Below are 8,860 nucleotides of genomic sequence, written 5' to 3'. Positions count from 1 at the left end.
TTTGCTTGCCCTTCTTACATTTTTCAAGTAACAAGATCTATCAAAATTTTATGTGTTGAAGAATTCCTCACATTGCTGCATATTTTTTAATCATAGTATCATAATGTTCATTTTTTCTTACAATGAACCTTTTTTTCCTTGAATGAGAATTCAGTTGGATTCTATTTGATGTAACGTTCATTTTCATGTTTAACATGTTATGTTCTCTACAAAAGAATTTATTATCAAATTTTAAGATATTTATGAATGGATTATGAAATGAATATAGTCCTTGCTCTGACTAAAACCTTGTCAACAAATACGATCTATCTTTAAGCAAAATACTGACTGACGTTTTTCATACTAATTCGTTACTAATTCCATTGTCTTTGAACATTTTTCCTGCGCAAATAAGGCGCGTACCCTGTGTTGCAAATGAATGATAAAGTCTCAATGTGCGTATCTTTACATGATATATTTTTTTCTGAGTCCAAAAAACAGTTTCTGTTGGTGTTTAGAGCTTCCTTAAGATCAAATCAATTATGACCTAATGGTGAATCTAGCAACATAAAGACTGTTTAAACTCATTTACTAGGTCTAGGCTTAAGCATATAAAATCCAATGATGAGATTCTGAGTTTCAACATATTTTGTAATTATATTATACAGACTCTATTTTAGGTTTGTATATGATATCCTTGATCTCTCTGGTAACAGGATATGGGAAAAGGTGAAAGCTTTTGGACGGTAATAATTATACAGCATATTTTCTTTATGCCATACAAATGCTATTGACACTAAAGAAGACATAAGTCTACATATGCATTCGCTACAAAATCTCGTTGCTTTCCTGCTGATGACAAAGTCTTGTTGACATATTTATTCCTGTTGGATATGGAAATCGTGTGGTCAGAGTTATTATTTGCAGACACAGTATCTAACGTTGATTGTAATTGTCTTTTTATGATTACAAATGCTGAGTACATTCTGAATATGATAGAGAATTTATTGCTCCATTAATGATGTAAAGCTACTTGCCACTAACAATGTTTTTATTGCTCATCCAAACCATTTCTTTCTATCCCCATTTGTATATATTAAACGTTCAATGATTTAGTTGACTTCTTTTGGGTTGATTTTTTAAAAGTTCTTTTTATACATGTATGCTTAAAAATTATACGGGAAACGCTTTTATCTCTTAAGATATCTATACATTTTTATCTTTAAAAAAAGTAAGAGAGAGAGAGAGAGAGATGATAAAAATCTCTGAGAAACTTAGCCGTCACTTTTGCTTTTTTTTAATTGAGAAAATCGACCAAAACACCAAGAAGAGTAGAGACTGACGCAATAAATTATATTTTGACGGACATTTTTCGAAAATGCCTTTGTCCTATACTAAGAATTATTCCATTACCTGTTCAATTCAGAGCATTCACAAGGCTATTGACTTTGAAGGTCGACAAAGGGTGCTTACTTTTCTTGTTCACATGTTTTCACCTGTTGGGTTTTCAGGGTCTGTGCTTTTATCCTCATTCACGTTCCATATTGTTTAAGTACTTATTGAATTCATAACAATTCTTTCTACACTTTTATTTCTTTTAAGTACAATTATTAAAGTAGAAATATGGTTGCTATTTATACGCTTTTGTATATCTCCTTATGTTCAGTCCTTGTTCCTTGTTCAAAAAGCGTACATAAATGTGTTTTCTTTAAAGACCATCCAATGATATATTGTTTTATATACCGTATAGGCAGAATTTTTTCAGCGAGGATTTAATGTTGGCATTATTAGCGAGGATGCTGAGATCGCTAAAATTAAATATCGCTAAAAATGAACTGCGTATTATTTGTAATAGATTCTTCAGTGAGCACTTTAAAATCGATAAAATTACTTCTCGCCAAGAATATAATGCTAGTTTTTAAGGACAAATCTATGGAATCCGGATAGGGCCACGCACTTCACTATCGCACCATCGAGCATCAACTTAAAGGTCGATGGCGCGATAATGCGATGGCGCGATAACGATGAAACGGTGGTGCGATAACGATGAAGCGATGATGCGATAGCGCGATGACGATGATGCTATGGCGCGATAATGCGATGGCGATGGTGCGACAGCACGATTGAGCGATAGTGAATATCGCTTCATCGTCATCGTACTATCGCACCATCGTCATCGCATCATCGTGTCATCACTATCGCACCATCGCGTCATCGTACCATCGCGTCATCGCATTATCGCACCATCGTCATCGCATTGTCGCGCCATAGCATCATCGTCATCGCGCTATCGCACCATCACTTCATCGCTATCGCACCATCGCCTCATCGTCATCGCATTATCTCTTCATCGCACTATCGACCTAAACCTCGATGGTGCGATGATGCGATAGTGAACTGCGTGGCCCTATCCGGATTCCATACAAATCACTAAATTTGCGTCTCACTAAAATTTCCACTTATACGGTAAACATGCATGCAATGAATCAAGTTTAAGATTGATCTTCTACGTGGCACACATCCGGCTCTGTCTAGTTTTTGAATACTGTGAAATCACTAATTTTTGTGGGGGTTTAAATTTCGTTGTTTTCGAGGTATGGAGAGACCCATGAATTTAGAACCACCACGAAATGTAAAATTACATAAGCATTTCAATTTTAAAAAATTCCAACCACTAAATCAAATCCGCACAAAATATTTTTTCATCAAACCTTGAAAATGTTACCTCACGAAAATATGTGATTTTTACAGTATCAACAAAACTTCTCAATTTTTTTTTTTTGAAATTCCCCCACTTTCTTATTTACTTTCGATACTGATACAATCTTGAGGCGATTTTTTATATGATTATAGCAAGAACGACCAAAACCTTTATTTGTCTGGTTTAAGATTTGTAACCCTCTGCAAAGATGAAATATATGGAAATAACAAACAGTATTCGAGCTTAAAAGTCCATTAAACAATACAAAATAGGAGTGGAGCAACCACGGACCTCGAAACATCGGAGGTTGGATCAGATGCCTTGGAGGAGTGGGCATACCCTGCAGACTGGTCTCACCCGCTGTGTGCTCTTTAAAATTGTCATGAAATAACGGGAAAAAAGTGCATGGACAAGCTAGTGTGTAAATAATGGCCTAACAATTATAATGAAAAAAGTCAGTCAGCATTTGACTTAGTGATAAATTGTATTTGCTGACAAGGTTTTTGTATGGACCATAGAACTTCCGAAAAGATGACTTTGAACGAGACTGCTGATATTCTTTTTTCATCAGTTTGTTTGTCAATAACCTCAATTGTTTTTCGAAATTGTTCGTACGAAGAACATAGTCTTCCGAATCAAATCAACTGAGAGATATAAACTCCGCATGCAGATGACGAAGGCATATTGCTGCATTTAAAGTAAGTAAAGTTGACGATGGAAAAGTCAAAATCATCACGTTTGTCAAAGATTATTTTTTGTTAGATAACCATTAACGTCTTATTCTATTAAAAGAACCAAATATGACACAGATGTGTCAAACTATGTGGTATCTTTTATTTTCAGGATCAGGATATATCGTGTCTACATAAGAAAGAAATAATAACTATATATTTTTTTGTCCCCCGCTTTCGCAAAAGCGAGGGGACATTAAATCTCATTCGTCTGTCCGTCTTTCCGTCTGTCCGTGTCTCACAAAAACTTTAACCTTGCCTATAACTTTTGATTTAGTGGAGCTATGACTTTCATATTTCACATGTGTATTCCTTGTGACAAGACCTTTCTTTGGGTACCACCAAATTTGACCTTTTGAACTTGGCCTTGGAGTTTGATGCACTTTTTCACAAAAACTCCAAACTTTTATTTTGGTCATAACTTTTGATTGGTAGGTACTATGACTTTCATATTTCACATATATATTTTTTTGTAGCAAGGCCTTTCATTGGATACCAACAACCTTGACCTTTTGACCTTATCCTTGGAGATTTATGTACTTATGAAAAAAACTTTAACCTTGATCAAACCTTTTGAATGGTAAGAGCTAGGGCTTTCATATTTCACGTATGTAATCCTTTGAGAAGACCATTCATTGGATACCTAGAACTTTGACCGTTTGACCTTGACCTTGGAGTTTTAACTACTTTAAGAAAAATTAACCTTGGTCACAACTTTTGAACGGTAGATACCAGGACTTTCATATTTCACACATGTATTTTTTGTACCAAGACCTTTCATTGGATGCTAACAACTTTGATCTTTTGACCTTGACCTTGGAGATTTACGTACTTGTAAAAAAACTTTAAACTTGCCCATAACTTTTGAACAGTAAGGGCTAGGGCTTTCGTACTTCACATAATTTTATGTAATCCTTGTCAGAAGACCTTTCATTGGATATCAAGAACTTTGACCCTTTGACCTTGTCTTTGGAGTTTGACATTCTTTTCAAAAACTTTGACCTTGGCCACAACTTTTGAATGGTAGATACTAGGACTTTCTTATTTCACATATGCATTTTTTGTAGCAAGACCTTTCATTGGATACCAATTACAATAACTTTGACCTTTTGACCTTGGAAATTTACGTACTTATTAAAAAACTTTAACCTTGACGATAACTTTTGAATGGTAAGGGCTAGGGCTTTTATACTTCACATATGTAATCCTTGTGTGAAGACCTTTGATTGGATACCTTAACCCATTGACCGTGACTTTGGAGTTGACCCACTTTAAAAAACTTTAACCTTGGCCATAACTTTTCAACGGTTAGAGTTAGGGTTTTCATCGTTCACATATGTATTACTTGTGACAAGACCTTTCTTAAGAAACCAACAACTCAGACCCTTTCACCTTAAAGTTTGACCTTTCAAAAATTTATCCTCGCCTATAACTTTTGAACTGGTGGTGCTAGGGATTTAGCATTTCACGATCGTATTTCTTGTGAGAAAAACCCTACTTTGGGTAATAATGTATTAAATTTGCATTTAAGGAAAGTTTAATCTTCGTTATTTTGCCATACGGGGTCATCAGTGTTCCACAAACACATATTGTTCCTTATCTTGAGCAGAGATAGGGCTTTCATATTTGACATGTGCATTACCTGTGACAAGGTAATTCCGAGCATGCTATGATTTCCTACCCCTTGACCTTGACCTTCAAGATTGACCTTATTTTAAAAAAAAAATCAAATTCAATGATAATTTCTAAATAAATGACATATGATAGGGTGTTCATATTAGATACAATATGTCATTAAAAAAATAACATCACACCCACAAAGACACCGAAAGCGGGGTACCACAATTCTTTGAATTTGCTTGTTAAGTTATTTTTTTAGCCTTACAGTGTTTATACTATCGTGAAATGATCGTCTGTTTACTAGTAATAATCTTATTAACAAATGTCAATCATGAACAGAAGATTTTCGTTTTCATTGAACCTTGATGTTCACTGTAAAGCAATTCTAAAAAAAAATACCTTTCTTAATTTTATGAAATTGAAGAAATCATATTAAGATGCATATATATAAGAAGATGAATAATTTTGAATTTATAAAAGATCATAGGGATACATTTTGCATACGATAAATAAAAAAGAGAATTTGCAGTTCAAATCGATACATCTAATGAAGAGTACAGAAAATTGTTTTTTTTTTTTAAATATTACTAAGCAAACTAGTTTTCAGAAAATAGAAGAAGTCATGGCAATTTTTTTGTTAACTAGAATGAAGAATGTAATTCCTGAAAATATGTTTTAGAACTGAATTGTTAAAATACATATTTCAAGCCTAATATCTTAACTACAAACTATAAATAAATCCAAATGTTGATTTAAAATAGAGTCTTTTGGAAAAAAAATTATTTTAATATTGATAGATGGTAAGAAGTTGCGGACACCTCAGAAGAATGCATTCTTTAAAAAAATATATAACCTGTAAGTGTAACTTCGAAATCTTTAAACACATGTTTCTCTACTTTCCAATGCAAAAAAAAAATTAGGTATTGATACCTTTGATAAACAATACATTTTTTGATACGCATGATTTTTTCCTGGTTGTGTTGTCATTAGGAAACTTTATGTTACATCTTTTGAAACTGATTATTGTGTTGAAAAGGCAACGGGAGTTATATTTATTATTATTTATTGTCACTTACAGCGAGGAGATATTATCTGGGTCATCCGGTTCATTACAATAATACCATTAAGTCTAGGATAATCATTTAACGTTATCAACAGATACATTTTGAGCAGGTGTTTTGCACACTTTATATGTCACAGTGTCATTTAAGCAAGATGATATTGCCAAATATTGCAAAACTCTGTCAGTTGAAAAATATTAACCTAGAATCATCACATTTGGTGAAAAATGCATCTTTGAATCTTTATTAGAATTGCTGTTTCTTTCAGTTCAGATGCTATTAAAAGATCATAATCTATACACATGTAAATATTTCATTAAGCCTTTTTATAAATACACATTTTTTCGTTATATAGTACTGAATATTCAGAAAAATACATTATAATAAATGTTTCTAACAATACAAGAAAAAAGCACTAATGTCCCGTTGGAGTAACTGTTTAAATTAATGCGTTTAGTGCAATGTAATATGAAAAAACGAACGGTATTCAAGCCAAAAGTTCATCTAAACAATACAAATCAAGAGCAGAGAAAAACAGAGACCTCTAAAACATCAGAGGTGGGATCAGGTGCCATAAAGGAGCATTCCTTGCCGACTGATTACACCAGCTTTGTGCTTCTTGTCGTGATCGTAAAATAAAAGATTGTGTCAAAAGTATCAGATTGATGTTTAAAACACTTCGCAATATTCAGTTTATTTATTGATATTACCATGTTGGTATACAGTCAGAATAAAAATGAAATGACATACAACAGAAAAAAGAAAAAAAACATTATAAGATAATGATTCAAATCCCTGGATTTGTTTTCTCTGCATAAATCATTTATAGGGTATGACCAGTTGGCAGGGGATGCTCACTCCTCCATGGCACCTGATCCCACCTCTGATGTTTCGGATGTTCATGTCTGCTCTGCTCCTATTTTGTATTGGTTATTGGACTTTTGGGCTTGAATACTGTTTGTTATATCCATGTATTTCATTATTTGATTAGTTACATAAATGTTTTGTAGTGTTATAATCACGTAGGTTAACAATTTCTTTAATGGGATCAGTACCACAGTATAATTTATCATAAGAAATATCACATTAAGCGATTGCGGAACAATATGAAACCACTTCTCCATCTGCCTTTAATAATACATAATTTGGGAAAAAAGAATTGTCTTTGTATGTAAGGCTCGTGACTTATATTGTGTTTTAGAACAACATGGATTTAATTCTGCAAAGGACGTTCCAACTTCCACACAGAGTTCCCTTTCTTAAAAGGGAATTCTTCAAAATCACAAGTCGGTTTCAAATAATTTTAATATACATTCCCTGCAATCAGAGTGACTTTGAACAACCATACAAATACTGGATTTCTTTTGATTAATAAAAAATCTTTTTAATTGAAGATACTTAGCGGGTTCCAGTAAAATTTCGTTTAAGCCTCAATTTTTACTCCTCGCTAAAAACAGCAGTGAAGGAGAATCTTCTTCAGGAATACAACACAACAATATTCATTTATTCATGAATTGGTATTAATCAGATGTGGATACTTAAGAACTTCAAGGAACGTTTAATAAATTTGAAAAAGAAATACAGTGACTGTAAGTATCAAAATTATCAAACTGTACGACTTTCGACACTTTACTCAACCAACTCCAACAACTTAAATCCCGTTTTTTTTTTTTTTTTGTTTTTTTTTTTACGCGTACATCCTAGTCAGCAGCTTTTTCAACGAAATGAAACTTATAAATTTACTTAACTTGTCTTTCATATATGCCAAAATTATTTTAATGACAATTCTTTTTAAAGCTTCCAATCTAGGAAGAGGTGGACGAACAGTATCCTAGCTCAAAGTCCATTAAACAATACAAATCATGAGCAGACACATACCTCTAAAATATCAGAGATTGGATTAAGTGTCATGGAGGAGTGAGCATCCATTACCGACAGGTCACACGCGACGTTCGCCTCTAGTCATGATCGGGAAATAACAGAAAAATCCGTCGACAATTCAGTGTGTAAAAAATGCCTAACAATATAAGTATGAAAAACGTCAGTAAGCATTTGACTCAATGATAAATTATATTTACTGACAAGGTCTATGTATCGGCCATAGAACTTACAAAACGTTGACTTTAAAAGAGACTGCTGATATTCCTGTTTCGTCAACTTGTTTGTCAATACCTTACCTCTTTTTTTAAAATTGTTCATACGTAGAGCATGATCTTTTGTATCGAATCAAATGAGTGATTTAAACATCGTTTGTAGGTGCTGCAGGGATATTGCTGCATAAGTTGAAGATAGAAAAGTTGCAGTCATTATGTTTGTCATAAAGCTTTGTTATTAGATTGTCATTAACGTCTTTTTTTCTTCTAGGTCTCCCGCGTGGCGCAGTGGTTAGAGCGTCTGCTTTAGAAACGCGAAATAAAGAGTCGATCTTTACGTCGCGGGTTCGAATCCCAATGCGGGACGTGGAGACCGGTCCTTCGGATGAGACCGTATTTAATCGAGGCCCCGTGTCGCAGAAGGTGCTGGCACAAACAAGATCCCTCACTGCTCAACATTTGGCCCTGAGTGCCGAATATAAGACAAAATTTGTAGCTCTCCACCGGCAAGTTTTGGAATCTTCATATGAGTGAAAAATTCTCGAGGGACGTTAAACAATATACAAACAATTAATCAATCTTTTTTTTCTAACAAAATAATATCCAAATTGAAACAGATGTGTCAGTCGCTGTGGATTTCTTATTTCAAGCTCACCGGTGAGTGTGCAAATTGAA

The sequence above is a fragment of the Saccostrea cucullata genome, unplaced genomic scaffold, assembly GCF_032062105.1.
Source record: "Saccostrea cucullata isolate Sc308-1 unplaced genomic scaffold, CSIRO_AGI_Scuc_v1 ctg880, whole genome shotgun sequence".
NCBI lineage: Eukaryota > Metazoa > Mollusca > Bivalvia > Ostreida > Ostreidae > Saccostrea > Saccostrea cuccullata.
The sequence above is the reverse complement of the archived record's forward strand: the minus strand, read 5'-3'. Positions refer to the sequence as shown.